The 17,839-nt window shown below is 37.4% G+C and overlaps 1 protein-coding gene across 7 annotated transcripts in view; it reads right to left on the bottom strand.

The window, feature by feature from the left end:
- Window positions 1-17,839, bottom strand: part of USP45 (ubiquitin specific peptidase 45) — a 103,396-nt gene that overhangs the window by 39,279 nt on the left and 46,278 nt on the right. The window lies entirely within an intron of this gene.

Raw genomic sequence — 17,839 nt, forward strand, 5'->3', positions numbered from 1 at the left:
TTGCCAAGAGCCTTCTTCAAGACCACTGCCAGAAGGAAAATCTGCATATGCCTGAATAGCATATTCTTAAATGGCCCTGCCATACTTCCTCATGCTAATTCTTTTAACCACTTATCACACCCTCTGGCATTAAAACTATAACTACAGAGTATGTCCAAAGCATAGAGATTGTCTAATTGTTTTTCAGAAAAAAATTGCAGTTGTGTATTTTCTTCCTCTCCCCCTGCATGCTTGTGGATACACAGGCAGTTACTCTGCCACACACACAAACAACTGTTCTACTGCAAACATTTACCTCTATGAGCATTGTAACCATGACCTGAGAACAGTGTTTAGAAGGAGCAGGAGTTCAGCTCCAGGACCCTTTCCCCAAGGAAAGCTCCGATCAGCATCTCTTTAGAATTATCCCCCACCCAAAAAAAAAAAAAAACCTACAAAACAAAAACACAATGAGAAAATCAGGCAGAAACTAAAATAGTTAAATAGAAGGAGAAAAAAAGGAAAGTAATCAGTTCATTGGACCTATTCTGCATGGCTCAGTGCTACCTCACGTCTGTGCCTAGAATCAGTCTCTAAAGCCCTCGGATTGCCTGGTTACTCCCTCTATGGGAAAACTTTCTGCAGTGCATCCTGATACCTAAGCCAACACAAATTTCTTTTTAGTGCCCTTTAGCCAGTTACCCGAAATTCTTCAAACTGATCTCCAGCTGTCAACCATCTTTGCTTTATTATTATTTACCTTTTTAAGGGCTGACCATATGACTGACCTATACAAGACACAAACTCCATCCCAAAGAGTTTACAGTGTAAGGGCCAGATTCTAATATCCTTACCCAGGCTCAGCAGTACCAACAAAAGGATATTAGAGTCCGGTCATTCAAGATTAAGACAGGATGACCTGAGAAGCCCTGAAAACGATTATAACTCACCATTAATCTTCTTTATTCCTTTCTTGTATGCATATACCATATGCAAATATTTTCCCTGTGGGAGAAAGCTGCATTGTACTTGTCATCCTAGTTCCCTTTAATAACCTTCCATCTCCACAACTGACAAGGAGGAAGGAAAATTTGGATTTATCAATGCAAACTGATGGTTGTGGAAAGCCCAGTTTTTAATGGATTCCCCCTGCAGCCATCCTGAGCTCGCCAAGTGATAAGACAAAATGCAACTGGAAACTATGCCACCTCCAGTTGGAACTCAAAACAGGATTGGCTTCTGCAGAGAAAGTAAGATCAAAATCTTCCTTTCTGTGAGGGAACCTCCTGCTTAGCAGTACCTACCCTGACACCAAGCAGGCTAACTACGGAGGAAAGCAGAGAATACCATCACACTGGCACCCAGAATTCCAAATCCAAAGACTGCACGTGCAGACATTTTTACAGTCACTCTGTAATGATGAGTAAAGGGACAAAACAAGCTTTACACTGATACCTCGCTGATCTCAACCACCGAAGCAGACTCCCTTGTCAGGCCAAGAGGAAGCCATCCTCTAAGAAGAATGGGCCTTACTGCAAGTGGCTAAGGCAAGCCTTATGCTAGTAATGTTCCCTTAATACATATTAATAACCATTTAACTACGATTTATTTAGTGTATTTTCATACTTTTTGAGCCCTCTGAGCACAGGCGCCCCACCCCTGCCCCGACTCCGCCCCCTCCCTGTCCCTATTGGACTCCTCCCCAAATCTGCGCCCCAGCCCTGCCTCTTCCCCCAGTGCGCCGCGTTCCTCCACCTCCCCCTCCTTCCCAGCGCTTGCGCCGCAAAACAGCTGTTTTGCGGCCCAAGCGCTGGGAGGGAGGGGGGAGAAGCAGGACGCAGCGGTGCGCTCAGGGGAAGAGGTGGAGGCAAGCTAGGGCTGGGGCAGGGAGCTGCCAATGGGTGCAGAGCACCCACCAATTTTTCCCCATGGGTGCTCTAGCCCCAGAGCACCCACGGAGTCAGCACCTATGCCTCTGCATCCATTTACAAAGCACTTTTGTTCTGTGGAGAAACACTGCCATAGCCCTGACAAGATCCAGAGTATGCCTAAAGGCCTCCCTTAGACAGACAGAAAGGAGGTTTATTATCTGATTCCTGTGAACTACATTTGGGAACAAAACAGGGTACTGTAATGTTCTATGCCCTTATGAAAAACTGTAAAAAGGTATTTACAGACATCAATGTACCAATGTTTTCGGCAGAGGTAAATACTTTTAAACAGGCAACTTCCATAGACAGTCAGAAGGGAGGGAAAAGACCAGGGGTGAAAGTTTACACAGAGGAAAGTGGAATCTGAGGAGTTCTAATCTGGAATTTGGCAGAGCTTTAATCACCCTTAATAATCCTTAACACTAGAGGATGAGACTCTACCAGGGAACCTTATAAAGCTTCCTGATTGCTCCCAATAATGAAGCTTGACAATTTAGAGTGTGAAAAGCTCCTGTACTTGTACAGCGGACTGGAATTACGTACCCAAAGTATATGTAAGCAATCTTACAAGACCTAGAAACAAAAATCTAACCACACAAAATGATAGTATGATTAACAGATGAACAGATGGATCCAGAATGGTCTTTGAATTCCTAAATGCTTCAGGGAAGCAGTGTTATTTTTATCTAGAAAGATAGAAGGAGCCAAGTAGTGTTTGAAAGGAGAAGGAGAAGTTAATAATAGTGGTGATTGGAATGATAACAGCCTCCTGTGAATGTAGTCCACATCATGGTAAAAAAGAATGGTAGAGACCCAGGATTCTAAAAAATATACAGATGCTGAATTAAAAATTGTTAGATTATCTACACTTCAAGATATGGAAATACACAGTTAAGACACCCGAACAACCTGAACTCTGCCCTATAATGATACGTTGAGAGGTGTGAAAAAAATTCACAAGTCTTTAAAAGCCAATCTATTCTGGGACCAAAAACAGTAAAATGCATTATAATCATCCAGTTATTGCATGGTGCCACTGCAGAGCACAGTTAAAGTTGTTTGTGCATGTCCATATCTTAACATGTTTGGATTTCTTTTAAGTTTAACCTTAATTCTGAATTTCCTAGGTTTGTAATGCTTGCTTTTGGTATAATTACAATATCCCTGTAATCATTAATGTATTACTGATATATATTATCTACCATAACTCCATCTTAGTTTTTGTTTGCAAATTTTAAAAAATATCCCTAAAAATTTCCTACATTAACACTAAAAAGAAGCCCAAAGAGAATGCTACCATATATTTTTAATGGTTGCACAGAAATGTTGATACGTAATATCAATCTTAAATCATTTTAACTTTTAAGGCTAGTTTCACCAGTCTTCTCTGGTAGCTTTATGACACCCTGGAAGAGCCCAAAGCATCCAGAATATATGGCCAGTTAAGCTAGATTTACAGCTGCGTTGCATCACCAGAGCAGCACAAAGTAGTCAGAGTGTATTATCCTATTTTTCCTTTTCTGCCTGTCCTCCACATTCCCTTATACATATAGGCCCCAAGTTCCCCATTTCTCCTGTTCTCTGCCTTTTGCCATGCACACACAATAGTTTCCCTTGCCTCCAGCCCTCCACCCCTACATCCTCCTACATCACTCCGTTCAGTAGATCTGGTGCAAAGTAAAGAAATGTGTTTCTAAAAATAAATTTAGAGTTAATGGGGGGGGGGGTGCTGTTATTTTTCATAACTACAAGTTTCTCCTTCCGCAGAGGCTGAACAAAAAAACCGGCTTCCTCAGAGAAACTCACTGAGAATTGCCTTCTTTTGAAACTGTTACTGCCTTCCTTTGTTCCCAATAGGAGTGAAACCAAGCTGCCCTCAGAGGAAAATAATAACCCCCTAATAATAACAACTGTCAGAAGACAGAGAGGAACACAATGAGGAGCAGGGGAATGGAAGCAGTGGCCATATTAACTGAAGGAAGTTTGCAAAAAGAAAAGGAGTACTTGTGGCACCTTCTAGACTAACAAATTTATTTGAGCATAAGCTTTCATGAGCTACAGCTCAATTCATTGGATGCATTCAGTGGAAAAAAAAGAAGTTTGTGGCCTCAGTCCCAATGAGCACACTAAAAGATGGCTGCAATTTTGAGAGAGATCACTTCTTCAAGGAATTTGCTACAGAACATTTTTCTTCAGCCTCTATTGAAGAAGAAACTTTCTGTGATGAAAAATAATAGCAAAGACAGAATTTCACTATCGAGAAAACAGGGGTTTTCTCAGTGCTCCAAATAACATCTACTCTTATTTACAGCTATTTTTAATAGATTATTTCACTTACTGTCTTACTATCAAGTGGTATGGAGTATGCATCCATGGATAGGCAAAATGCCAAAAATGAGTAAGGAAGGAAAATGTAACTCAAACCATGTACATGAATTTCCCAAGTCAACAAAATAACTGTCACATGGTCTGTCACATCCAATACCATCTTCTGCAATTAATACTAGTCAGGAGAACTCAGAATTTCTGGAATATATGCACTTAAACACATATCCCATCACACGGTTAGAGGGAAAGCGTGGGAATATGAATTTTTTTTAAATACCCCAATGAACATAGATATAGAATTGAATGCTATTTGGAAAGCACTGAATCTACAATGAAGTTCTTTGAAAGCACCGCAAAAGGAAAGAGATATTATCTAACTGCATGCTGAATAGTTTCAAGTACATGGGAGAGAAAACAGGAAGTTGTTGAAATAAATAAATGTGTTCAGTTTTAAACAGCCAAAATTCACTATTCTTGCTCCTATGAGGCTCCTCATCCACAGGGAAAGTTAATTTTTTTTTATGCATCCATGATACTAGATACAAGAACAGGGCTAGGGGAGTAACAAGAGGTAAATGATTAAAATACTCAGTGTGTCACATTTTCAAATGCACACACTCATTTTGTATGCTTAATTTGGTAACAACAAACAGGAGAATATGCCAAAGAAATTCAGCATCTTTTAGATGTGCAATGTCAAATGCTTGCTTACAATTCCTAGTATAAACTTCCTTCCCTACCACTACCACACCTAAATACTTCCCACATTAAACAAATGATCTAAACTACCACAGGTTTCAGAAACACCACAACTATTGCAGTCTATCCCTACAAAATTTCTGGTCCCTGTGAATTAGAAATCTGCCAAACAAGGAATCCAAACATACGTCTGGTGTTGCCCTTGTCCTCTCACAGTGCGTCCTTCGAGCTGTCCTCTTTTATGGTGTCTGGCATCAGCAGCAAAAGAAAGGAGCCAGCTTGGGAGTCAGGGCAAGGACACAGAAGGAACACTGGCAGTTGCTGATTTTACAGTTATTACCCAAGACAAATGAAAAAAACTGAAATGACCACTAGCAAATTTATTATTTTAAAAGAGAGTCAGAGGCATCACTGTCCACCTCCCAAACCCAAATGAAGCAAAATTCTTGAAGGCTGGGCCAACAGTTTCTACAAATGACATGTTTGTAAACTATATGGGTTGACATCTATTTATAAAACAAATACTGTATTGCATGGTAAACAGATAGTAGCCTAAATCATGGCTCCCATCAAAACTCTGTGAGTCCCCTTTATACTAACAGTCCACTATAACATATAATCATACTTTAACAAATATTCATCAAGCAAAAATTAATTTATTTCTAATGCAAAATTAAGTAAAGATCTCTATGCATATTTTTATACATCCTCGGTGTCAGGATCATAGAATCCTTGGTAGACAACTTGTCAAAGGACTACACAGATCTATAGTTTTGTTGTTTCCAAACTTTTTGTAATCTAAATGAGACTGTGTTTAAGTATTTATTCTTAACATAATTTTACTGCACATTAAAGATGCTTATAGAAAGATACCATCCCCTCTGTCACAATATTGCATGCCCTCTTTTCCAGAGCAAGCTGCTGATCTGACTTCAATTAAAATCCCAGGCCAATGCATCTACCCTGAGATTTAAACTGAAGTTTCCTTGTAAATGTCACCATATGGTAGGTATAACTCCTGCTTCACTTTGGGAACAGCACATGCATAGTTAGCCACGTGCACCTTCCCGAAAATGTAGTATGGGGCAAAACTAGTTGAGCAGAGCCCAAGTAGGAATTTCATCAAATTAGCAGACTGGCCAGAAAAAACTATTTCTTCCACTGCTCAGTTACATTTGAAATGAAATCAACAGAAGAGGGAGTGAGTTTTCATTTTCAGGTTGCACACTCTGGCTAGTCAGTGCACTTACTTTTAAAAGCATGTCATCACCTTGTCCAGTGCACAATAATTTCACTTGTCCAAACCAGGTCTTGAGCTAGAAGACAATATGATTTTTCCTAGTCTTGTAACAGAACTGGTCAGCTTTGCTTTATAATATCATACCAATAGCCTGTGAGAGGAACACTGAAGGGATGTGAAACACAGGGCTCCTAGATGCTCCAACAAAAATAATGAGCATTAATAATTACACAAGTGCACAGTATACGTGCAGATCAAACACTCATATTTGTAAATATAGTACCTTATAATTTGCATTCTGTGCCCGTTTGTCATACACTACGGAGGTCTTCTACGGTTAACATAGGGCAAGAGAAGTGACATCTATAAAGTCATTCTTCACTCTGAAATTTATTTAAGTAACAAGCTGTAAAATCAACTCACTTTTGGAAAAACAAATTAGCCGGAGAACTGCTGGGTTCAGTATTACTTTACATACATTGCTGTTGTTCTAAAACACCCAAAATTTATCAATATATTCAGCAGATATCTTCCCATATCTGTACACACACAACTCCCACACATCGGAGAGAAATGGGGGGAAAAACTGATGAGGATGAAACCTGACATCTTCCAGAGTCAAAACAATGAGCAACGCTATAAAGTCCTTTTTTATATAAGATACGTACAACTCACTTAAATCAGAGACAGATTAGTAATGGAATTCAAGGATAATTGCATACATCTTTCATTATCATTAATGGATGTGTAGTATAGTTTCCCACTGATTAACAACATATACTATTAATCAGAATTAATTTAGTGAAAAGTTCCAAGGGAGAACATTTTCATTTGATGTTCTACTTATTAACTTTATTGTCTTAAATAGGAAAGGACACATATGACCAACAAGATGTGGTAGTTCCCATTAAAGAGAAATCATTAAGACACCTTTTGTTTTAGAGTTTTACTGTAGTGTGAGGGGCATCTAACAGGGCTAGAAGTGGTTATTTTTAAAAATTTTCTTTAGACTTTGCTGTATTTTTAAGATCTTCACTATAGTTAAAATGGATTAACTGAAAGAACTAACAATTATCACATGCTATTATATAGAACAAAATGAGGATTGGAGTATAACAGTTAACCTTTTAAAGGTGAAGTGACAGGAAAACATTTTTTAAAAAGATGGTAAGATAGGTTTGGCTGGTTTACTTTGACTGACAAGTGATGTCATTGTTAACACATGATTAATATATGAACAATTGGGCACCCATGCCTGTAACGTGCTATATTAATGCCACAGTCAATTCTAAATCTTTACAATGCTGCAGAAAAATGCTCAGGATTGGTAAATCTGCTTTTTGTTTATGTTGGGAGGATGTGGGGGGAGAAGGAGAATATAAAAAGGTGAACCAGTACAATACAGGGTATTTACAGGAAGATTCCTATCCTTACTAACCCAAATTTGGGAGTAAAAGAATTAATCCACACTGATTCATAGAAATCTGACAACTAAGAGATGTGCTCTTGTCTCCTTGAAAATATGCTTCAAGCAAGATCCTTGGCAAAAGTGGAGGACTCTAAGATGGTTGGTTGAGTTGACCGCTCACAGATGTGCCGACATATGGAAGCCAGTGCCAATGCGCTACAACCTGTTGTACAGTGTCAGCAGTATAATGACAGAACAGGTTGAACTCCTGCTAATGGTCATAAGAAGTGAAGGACAACTGTGACAGCCATGTACTTATTAGTTAAGCCTATCATTTCACTGCTGATCTTGGGTCAAGCATTTATATCTTGTACATCAGCTAAAAAGATGTTTCTAATCATTATCTACCAGTTAGAATGTGGCTATTTTTTACAATGAAAATTATGCAGTACTAGTTAAAAGTGCACACCCCAAATACAATTTTTACACTTCTTTTAAAGTATAATAATCTTCATATGTATTCGAGATTAAGTCATCCTTTGTTGTTCAGAATTAAGCAACACTGTAAAAAAAACCCACAATTGTAATAAAGTAGCCCAATCACATTATACAGGGGCAATACATTATCCTGATTTTTAAAAACAAAACAAAACAAAAAAAAAACCAAAATAAACCTTCTCGACTGTGCTTTCCTCACAAGGCATGGGAAACTTAATAACAAAATACTTAAAGATCCTCTCCTCATATGGAAGTGTGTCTGTGCCTCTAAATATTTTTTGTTGACTCTCTCTGGATCCTTTCTATTTCTGCTGTATCTTTTTTTTTTTTTTTAAATAATGTATGCAGTGTTCTTGTAGCCCTGTCAGTCCCAGGATACTAGAGAGACAAAGTGGGTGAGGTAATATCTTATATACAGAGTTCTTCTTCAGGTCTGGGAAATGTACTCAGAGTGTCACAGTTAAACACAAGGTGGAACAGATTAAATTAATAACTTTGCTAAACACTAAAAATAACTGACTGAATAGAGACACTGGATTTACAGTTTATTACAAAAATCAATAACCCACTGGCAAGCCTCACCCAGGTGCCTTTCTCCACTACCCGCTACTTCCTTTCCCCCTATGACTGGAGGGGTGTTAACAGGTCACTTCACCTTGAATGGTCCCTTGAAATATATGTGTTAACTACTTATTCTAAACAATCTGTTCCACCTTTTATTTAGCTGTGACATTCTGAATAAGTTTCCCAGACCTGAAGAAGAGCTCTGTGTAGCTTGAAAGCTTCTCTCTCTCTCTCTCACCAACAGAAGTTGGTCCAATAAAAGACATCATCTCACCCACCTTGCCTCGCTAGTATCTTTTTTGAGACAGACTGTCCAGAACTGAACACGGTATTCCAGGTTAGGGCATACCAATGATTTATATTACAGCATTAAAATATTTTCAGTATTGTTTTCTATCCTGTTCTTTATACATCTGAATAAACATTTTGTTTGCTTTGTTTACTACCACTACAGACCAAGCAAATATTTTCACTGAGCTGTTCAAAATGATGTACAGGTCTTTCTCCTGAACAGGTACAGTTAATTTAGAATCCAGGAACATATGAGTAGTAAAAATTATTCCTGGCATCGTGCAATACCTTGCACTTGCCAGCAATTAATGTCATCCATGTTTGTGCTGCCCATTCACCTAGCTTTGTTAGGTTTCTCTGAGGTTCCTTACCATGTTCTTTAGTCTCATTTAAAGAACGATGTGTCACCTACTTATTTTTTCAGGGATGGAAGGGGGTCCACAAGTTTTGGTTTTATATCAGCAGCACAAGAGGGAAGGTCAGCCTGACAGGTCCACTCTTCTCTGCTACAGTTCTCCAGAAGTGGAGCAAGTACATGTATGCAAGTCATAGAGACTCTCATAAAAATCTCTATGCTCAGTCAGGAAAGAAGCAGCCCCTACAGTCTGATGCTGGGGGAGGGCTTTTAATGAAGTAAGGTGTGCAGTGAAACCTGGGAACTTTTTCAATTAAAAAGCGAAGAAAAATTGTAGAAAATCCTCAATCCTCCTCCTACAAAAAAAAAAGTGTCCTAACAAGCTGACAAATAAAAAAAAAAAATGGTTTCTCTTTCCTTCATTCCATGAATCACCTGTAGCATTATCTCATCATTCCATAAACATTATTTCTCTCAGCAGCATGATGATGGTGGAATGTTCCAAGCATTCTGTAAGGCTGGTTTCCAAAAAGCACAGTACACATAAGTGCCTGTAACCTCAGTTCACCACGTCCCCAGTGAATCCCTCCCTAGGCTTTACAATACATCAGGAAAGAGAGAGAGAGAGAGAGAGAGAATATGAATCTCTTCTTCATCAGAAGTACAGCACCTTGTTCCACATCATCCTGGAGACCAGCAATAAAATCTTGTTTAGCAACATTCATGCAGCAAAACAAGTAGTTGTATTATGGGGGAAGTACAGAGCAGTTTTTCTAATACCTAAAATATACTCATTGACACTAATCACTCAAGTACTGTAATATGAACTTGGTGCACATTTCTAAACAAAGTAACTGAAGTTTCTTCCACTGATAAAATTATTCAGCCGTAACAAATATAGGAAATATTTAGGTCCTCTTAATACATAAATGTTGTGTCAGTCACTAAGTCTCTAGATAAGTCAAAAGTCTGCAGTCCTAATATTCAGAATAGTGGAAAACAAACAGAAGGGCCCTGTAGCTATGCACACAATCTGTCCTAGCAAAACGTCTGACAGCTGCAACACTAACAAAATTAACAGTGGATGAATTAGTACCAGACGCTAAACAGTTGCTATGGAAAGAATCATCCATTTCTTTCTCCCTCCACCCCCCCCCCCACACTTCCTCAACTGATTGACCCACCACCACCATTCCCCCCAAATTAACAGTATTGTTTTACATTGTTTTATTATAAACAATCACAAATTACCCCTTTATATACTTAATATACATAAAAGGGTGAAGATATTCAATGATCCATCTAGAACTTTGAGACAGGGCTCACAATTTCAAAGGAGTCATGCCCCAATTATTTTTTTTAAACCTTTAGTTGGCCAATTTGCACCTCCCCTTCCGGTTCCTTTCACTCCTTGCTTCCTGGATGACATTTAGCTTTATTTTCAGAGTCAGGGCTTCTTGTCATGGACTGGTAAATGGTACCAGCTCTTTGTTTCACCTCTCTACATGTCCTGTTTCCATCATCACCTGTGCATTCCTGACTCTTCTCCCCCTCAACTCCTCCCTTATTGTTCTTCTTTTCCCCTTAACCTCTTGAATTCTCTTTCACTAAACACTTCTAGCCTTAGATAGTAGCAAGAGTTCAGAAGTGTTATTTCAAACAGTTAAGGTAACTAGCTCTGTATTTGGCTATTTAAAGTGGCACTTGGCATCTAAGCAAGTATTTTGGTGTCTCACATCCTATACGAGCATGAAAAAAGCAAAACTGAGCATTCACGTTTGAAAACTGAGTCTCTAGTACCAAACTCTAGAAGGGCTGCTAGCATCAGATGTTTAATTATAGCAATGCCTCTCACATCTTACATTAATAGTGTTATTAATTCTCCCAGATAAGAATGTATCACACACTCTCCTAGAGCATAAAAATTACATGAATACCAATTTTATCCAGATCTCTACTTCCCATATGACCTATATCGACACTAGGGAAGATTATCTATTTTTGAGGAACCAGCTGTACATCACACATGAAAACAACAGTATTAGAGTACAGCATATTTTCTAGTAAAAGAAGTAGCAGACTTGTATTATTCCTGCCAAACAGGTAGATGCAAACATATCAAGAATAAGGAAAATTTATCATGAGTTGCGGAAAGCTTCAGTACTTCACCTACTTAGACTTAAAAATTGCCATTTCACCATATATTCATTGTTCCCCGCTAGCCTTGGAAACCATGTGATCATCTAATCTGATCTCCTGTATGACACAGGCCAAAATAATTCCTGGAGCACATCTTTTAGAAAAATATCCTATCTTGTTTTAAAGTTACCAGTGATAAAGAATCCTTGGTAAATTGTTCCAATGGTTTGTAAGTGACCACTATGGTAAAGTATATTTACATTCTGGAGGTCATGACAAACAGATGACCCATCCACAACTTCTCACCTTCACAATCATCATGCAACCCACAAGCAACTAGTCAAGTGAAATCCAGTTAGGGTAATCACTGTAGGCACAGTGTACTTCTCTTGCTGAAGAGAGATCCATTACTAGATCAACAAATTGTGGACTGAGACACTCACCTCCAGTGCTGGGAGGGGGAGATCACATTTAAAAATCTTTGCTGAAGCACTCCAAGTCCTCATGCTCCTATATATGCACCCATATAAGAACTAACAGGTAATCTCATCCCACACAGCTACAAGACTATACCTCCCGTGGCTGATAAATTCTTCATTCACTTCCTGAGAGGAGAATGCACTGGGTTCACCAGACCACGAACCCAGAGTATTTTTTCAATGTAGTGTTTCTTCTTCTTGTTATTCCCCCCACTAGAAGTTATCTGGACTTTTACCTTCTTGAAACCATTCACATTTTAGCTACTTCAAATTCAACACACTTTCTTTTCCCAAATTAAAGATGAATAGATCTACTCTTCTTTCTAATTTGCAGTTATGGGGGGTGAGAGAGATTTCAAAATAAAGAAAACTTCTGAAAACAATTCTGCAATCCATACGTAACAGATTAGGTTAGGGTTGGTTTGTTTTTTGTTTTTTCCCCAGTAAAAAATATTTTGTGGATGATTCAGTCTGTTGAAGAATGTCTGGTTACACACATTTCTTATAAATGAGGTAAAATTATGTAAAAGCAAAAAACTGCATTTTTGTTAATTCAGCCTGTTTTATTTCAAGCAACATTGGCTATAAATTTAGAACACATCTTCACACTAAAGTTAGTTTCAATTACAGCTTCTTTTTCCGTTCTAGTATGCTGACTAGTATTTCAGAGCACCAGCCAGTTAATACTAGCTTCAAAATACTGTTACTGTGGTCCAAATAAAGCAGGCTGACATCTGGATTCCAGTTTATAACCAGCCATTCTCCAATCAGGCAATCTGATCTAGAACTAACTAGTAGGCCACTGATTAGCTTTGGCAAATCACTATTGCTACATTTCCACTGTTTTAAAGTAGACTTCAATAAACAAGCCTACCACCATTTGACGTAGTCACATATCTTATGACATTACAAACAAAATGTCTGGTCTTAATTAAAATCTGATATTTTCTTCTTTATAAATTTTTGCTAACAGACTCAGGGAGCAAATTTTTAGTAGGTTAATTTTTTTCTATTAAAAGTAACAGTAGAGCCAAAAAAAGTATATAATTAAAAATATTTTACAGATTATGTATTTTTAGAAATATCAGGGCTTTCCTTTTTCTTCGTTGGAGGTCCTTAATAATAATTTTGGAGGACCTACAGAATGATGTCACACAGGGTTGTCAAACTTGCTTTCTAAATGCAACTCCACCTCCATCAAACAGAGAGAGGGGATAATGATTGCTTGACAGTTTTAGCTGAATCCTACTCTAAGAGAGAGCTTAGCTTTCTCTTCATCTCAGTTTTGTGGTAGGGGAGAGATTAAGCTCAAATAATAACCCTTTCTATTCAGACCTTCTCTTGCCAAGGACTTCCAGCCGAGAGGAAGCGAGGACTGGATATTTTTCACATTTCAGAATGTAAAAAACAAACAAAAAAGGAGAACTTTTCAAAGAAAGAAAGTTTGAAGACCCATTCATATATGGTAAAGGAGAAAAAAGGGCAAAATTCAACATTTTGTTTTAGCTTCATAACTTCCCTTTAAATATACTGTAAAATTTATCAAAGAATAAGGGCTCTTTGATATATTTTAACATTTCATTAAATGTAATTAATATTAATTTCTGAAATGTAAATTACTAAAAATGTTCTAAATTCCAAATACTAAAGCATACTAGGGACCTTTTCAGGCAGAATTAACTGATTCTAGTTCTAATTAAGAGTTATACCAAAATTAAGGTATAATTAGAACCTCAAACATAATTCCATTTAAAAAAAAATAACCTGCAATATTTCTCAGCCCATAAATTAAATGGATTTTTTTTTAAAATGGTAAATCAAAAGAGTGCAAAAAATAAAGAAGTGTGGTCATTTGGAGCCAGCATAGTCTAGTGGTAAAGCAATGTGTTATCTTGTGGAGTCTGAGTGTTTGGAATGAATTCCTTTGTGCCTGGGTAAGCACGGGCTGATGTTCTGAAGAAAGCATATTCCACTTTTGAGCCAAAGGATCACCCTACACTTATCTCTAACGATTTTTTTCCAGATGGGGCCCAAAGGAGGCATATGTTCATCATCTTCATTAAAGAAGCAAGTGGAGTAAGGAGGAGGGAAATAAGCCTCCATACCGATTTACAAAAGGTACACATGGGGGTGTACTTTTCTTATGCACTACTGTACAACCTCCAAGCCAACTTTAAAAAGGTAATTCCAGGCCTTTAATTTATACAGTGATTTAAGCTTCTTTTATTATTGTGGTCTAATATTGACTGCTGCCCACTAACTTTTTTCATGGATTTTTGCTGCCCATTGACATTAAAGTTGTGAAGCCCTATTGTGCAGAGTGAAATTAAACATAATGTTATACAACAGACAGAAACCGCTCCCAAGTCATTCTTATTTATTAGCTTAATAAGAGTGCCTTTCATTCAGCGTGGCTATCCTTTTATTGGAGCGAAACCTCGGAAATCAAATAGTTTATCTTGCCAACATCACAGTTTCTGACCTTTACCTTGATTATTTTTCATCATTTTCAGTCAATATTACTAGATAATTTTAATCACTAGCTATAGAAAGTTGTCATAGAATGAGAGAATTTCCTAGCTAACTATTAAAATGTCTCTCTGATGAAGGTTCAATATCTCAACGAGATCAAAGAATCATCTTTAAGGTAGACCTAGGACAATAATCTCTACTAAACTGATAGTAGTCAGATTACTAAAACTAAAAGACTGCACTGTTCAGACTATTTTATTAACATAATTTGAGGTGTGTGTGGTATATAAAAAGCACTCCTGGTGGTCAGATAGATATACCCAGGCAACCCCAGTTTTAAATGGCTTTCAAAATGGCTTTCTAAAATATAAGAATTTGAAGAGGGGCCTGAACTGTTGTTGTAACACAAGCTTCTATAACGATGATCGCTTACTGTATTAAGCAATTTCTGTGTTTTTTGATGAGTTTTAACTAGGAATACTATGATCTTGTTCACCAAAATTTCATTCTTTTAATGAAGCAAAGGATTATCTTTAATAGTAATGCCTGTAGGAGACTAAGCTCTTATTCTATGTTTGCAAAATAGATGTTCTGTTTTCTAAAATACAGGACACTTTTGTTCTAGAGCAGGAACTGCAGAATTACACTAAATAAATTAATGTACATTCATCTGAATAAAATAAAGTAGACTTTTTTTAGTTGGAGAATTTATTCCAGTTTATCTAGAATTTAACCTGTGAAGACCAGACAATAGCAATACAACATATTTGTGGATACAAGGCTCTATTACTCCAATTCCCTTTTTGCCGGGCTCATAAGTAGCTAGATGTCTATTTCGCAGCTTACTGAGAATGTGCAGCAACAAGAAATTCTCACTGGTTAGGGCCATCACAATCACATTATTCCACTCTACATTCTTTACATGGTGCTTATAAAGTAGTAAATTGAGTTTATCATTGCAGTGCTACCCTGAGAAGTGAGTTTATAAAAACGCCAGGGTGGAACTCAGTGTTTATACTTCTAAAACAGAACAATTTTTTTGTGGAAGCATTTAAATAAAATAAAGATTTTTTTTTCTAGGTTCTAGACTTGCAAACTCAGCTGAGTTTGCTGAATGTCAGCCTGTTTTGTTTCTGGCTCATGCATCACCAAAGTAACAAAGGATTCTGCAAGCCAAATGCTGCCCTCTGTTATACCTGTACAGCCGTCTGTTGACTTCAGTGGGGTTGCACAAGTGTAACTGAACACATAATTTCCTGCTAATGGGGACTTGGCTGACAGTTCTAGTACTGACTCATGAGCCAGAAAAGAATCAGAAACTCTCTCAGAGCTGCATTTGTTCTACAGAGCAACAGGTGTAAAAAGCAGTGATAAGAGTAAGATTTTACTAATGTCAGCAGCGATAGTTCTGAATAACAAAAAGCTGATCAGATTATTAAGGTAACATTTTTCCAGAGTCCCTGTAAAGTGCAGGCCTGATCTAAAATTCAGTACTGCTAGTTTTAAAAAAATGTTAACACTATTGGATGTGTTGCACAGCTTCAAGCCTTGAATTATCCATTATCTGTATGCACATACACACACTAGCTGTCATTTAAGAATACCTCCATCTTGTCTGAAGTTTACAGGTGATCATATTTTTTCTGAGGCAGACCCCATAGCATGAAACTTGCTTCCTCCAAAATGTTCTATTTCATCCCTCACCACTTTATAAAAGCATGTTATTGTTTCCCCTCTCACCTTTCAGATATATACAGAGCAGTTGTTGGCCCCATATTTAGTAACTTTCCTTCCAATCCCTTTGCTTAAAAAAAAAAAAAAAAAAAAATCCTCATCTGTCTTCAGAAATTTCTTTTAAGAGTGTTGTATTTTTATATTATTATATCACATTTGTTTTTATAAAGTGGGAAAATATCCCATATGCTTTTTAGAGGGTAAAGAATGCTATATACACAAGATGGTTGTTTTTACTCAAATCCAATAAATGTGCATTTGATATTTTCTTCTACAATACAAACACCAAATGAAAATCTAGTACAATAAAAAGTGCACCAGGCATACCCAAACCTTTGCAGACAAACTTTGAGAGTGAAGCAATGCGGGGGGGGAGGGAGAGGGAATACAGGAAAATAATGCAGGGCTGCTTACCTGTATTGGTCAATCCTGCTTCAGTTTAAAAGCTACGTGTGTCTGTATAGGATACTAGAAGTTTAGGGCAAAGTGAGCCACTCACCATGGTCACCTGTATATCACTACCCAAAAGAGGTTTTTTTAGCTCATAACTATTTCATACCAGTGCTGGTTTCTGATCAAAATAAAAAAAGCTTTGGTGTACTGGAGGATTTCACAGAGTTCTTTTTTTGTGCACTGTGCAAGCAAGAACTGTAGAGCGCTCATTACAACTTGTTGCTATAATAATAGGTGTTCCCACACAAAGGTACTGAGTGGTGTACAATACTTTCACAACAAATAAAACTAACACCACATTATAATACTCCATACTTTTTTAAAACATGAATTGCAACTGTATTGCACTACACTGCTCTATCATAACCTACAGATTATTTTACTTACAGTGTAGTCCTTTAAATATTTAACTTTTAAATATTTGATCCAGTTATAGCACTTCTACAGGTGTTTTAAAAAATAAATTTGTCTGTGCCACAATTAAACACACCCATAAAGCAACACTGTGAACATTTTCCACCCTAAGAAACATGCATTTCTTTAGGGCTTGCAAATTCTTCTCAATCTGGAGCCATATGCCATCTCAATAGTGCTTCAAGTCCTTGCTTGCTAGGCCCTTTTAGTTTTGGATCAAAGCCAAAGCAAAACATCATCGCACAGGATTCACATTTTAAAGCTTAAACAAACACATGTATACACATTTGACCTAGAGTAGCCACTATCCATGCATTTTATTGCTATTATATTACCTGACCAGAAGCCTGAAAAGTAAATCTTTTTAAATAACTTTTTCCTTAGCTTCTACCCACCACCTGTTCTTTAAAAAGCCCATTGCAGTTAATTGGAGTTCAAGCCAAAATACTGAATGTATAAGGATAAATGCCAACTAAATTTGTGCAAGTTATACACAAATATTTTAAGTGTTTTATCATCAAAGAGGGAAAGTAATTGTTTAGAGTGGTCAAAAGAGGTTTAACTAGAATGTATGGGATTAAATTAAACAAAGGAAAATTGTGCTGAATATTAGAAAAATCTCCAAAGTGTGAAATCTATTAGATTGTAAGGGGCAAAATCAGACAGGCAGATGCAACTCCCATTGGCTTCAATATGAGCGATACATCTAAATGAGGGATACCACCATCCAAGTGTCTCCCAAGTAGCAACAGTCCCATCACTTGACTTATTTAAAACTGAGTGGAAAATATACTACCGCATTAATCAATATGTTTTTTAAAAACTGGAGATTGCACCCTTTGTAACTTTCTGTTA

The sequence above is a fragment of the Lepidochelys kempii genome, chromosome 3, assembly GCF_965140265.1.
Source record: "Lepidochelys kempii isolate rLepKem1 chromosome 3, rLepKem1.hap2, whole genome shotgun sequence".
NCBI classification, from domain to species: domain Eukaryota; kingdom Metazoa; phylum Chordata; order Testudines; family Cheloniidae; genus Lepidochelys; species Lepidochelys kempii.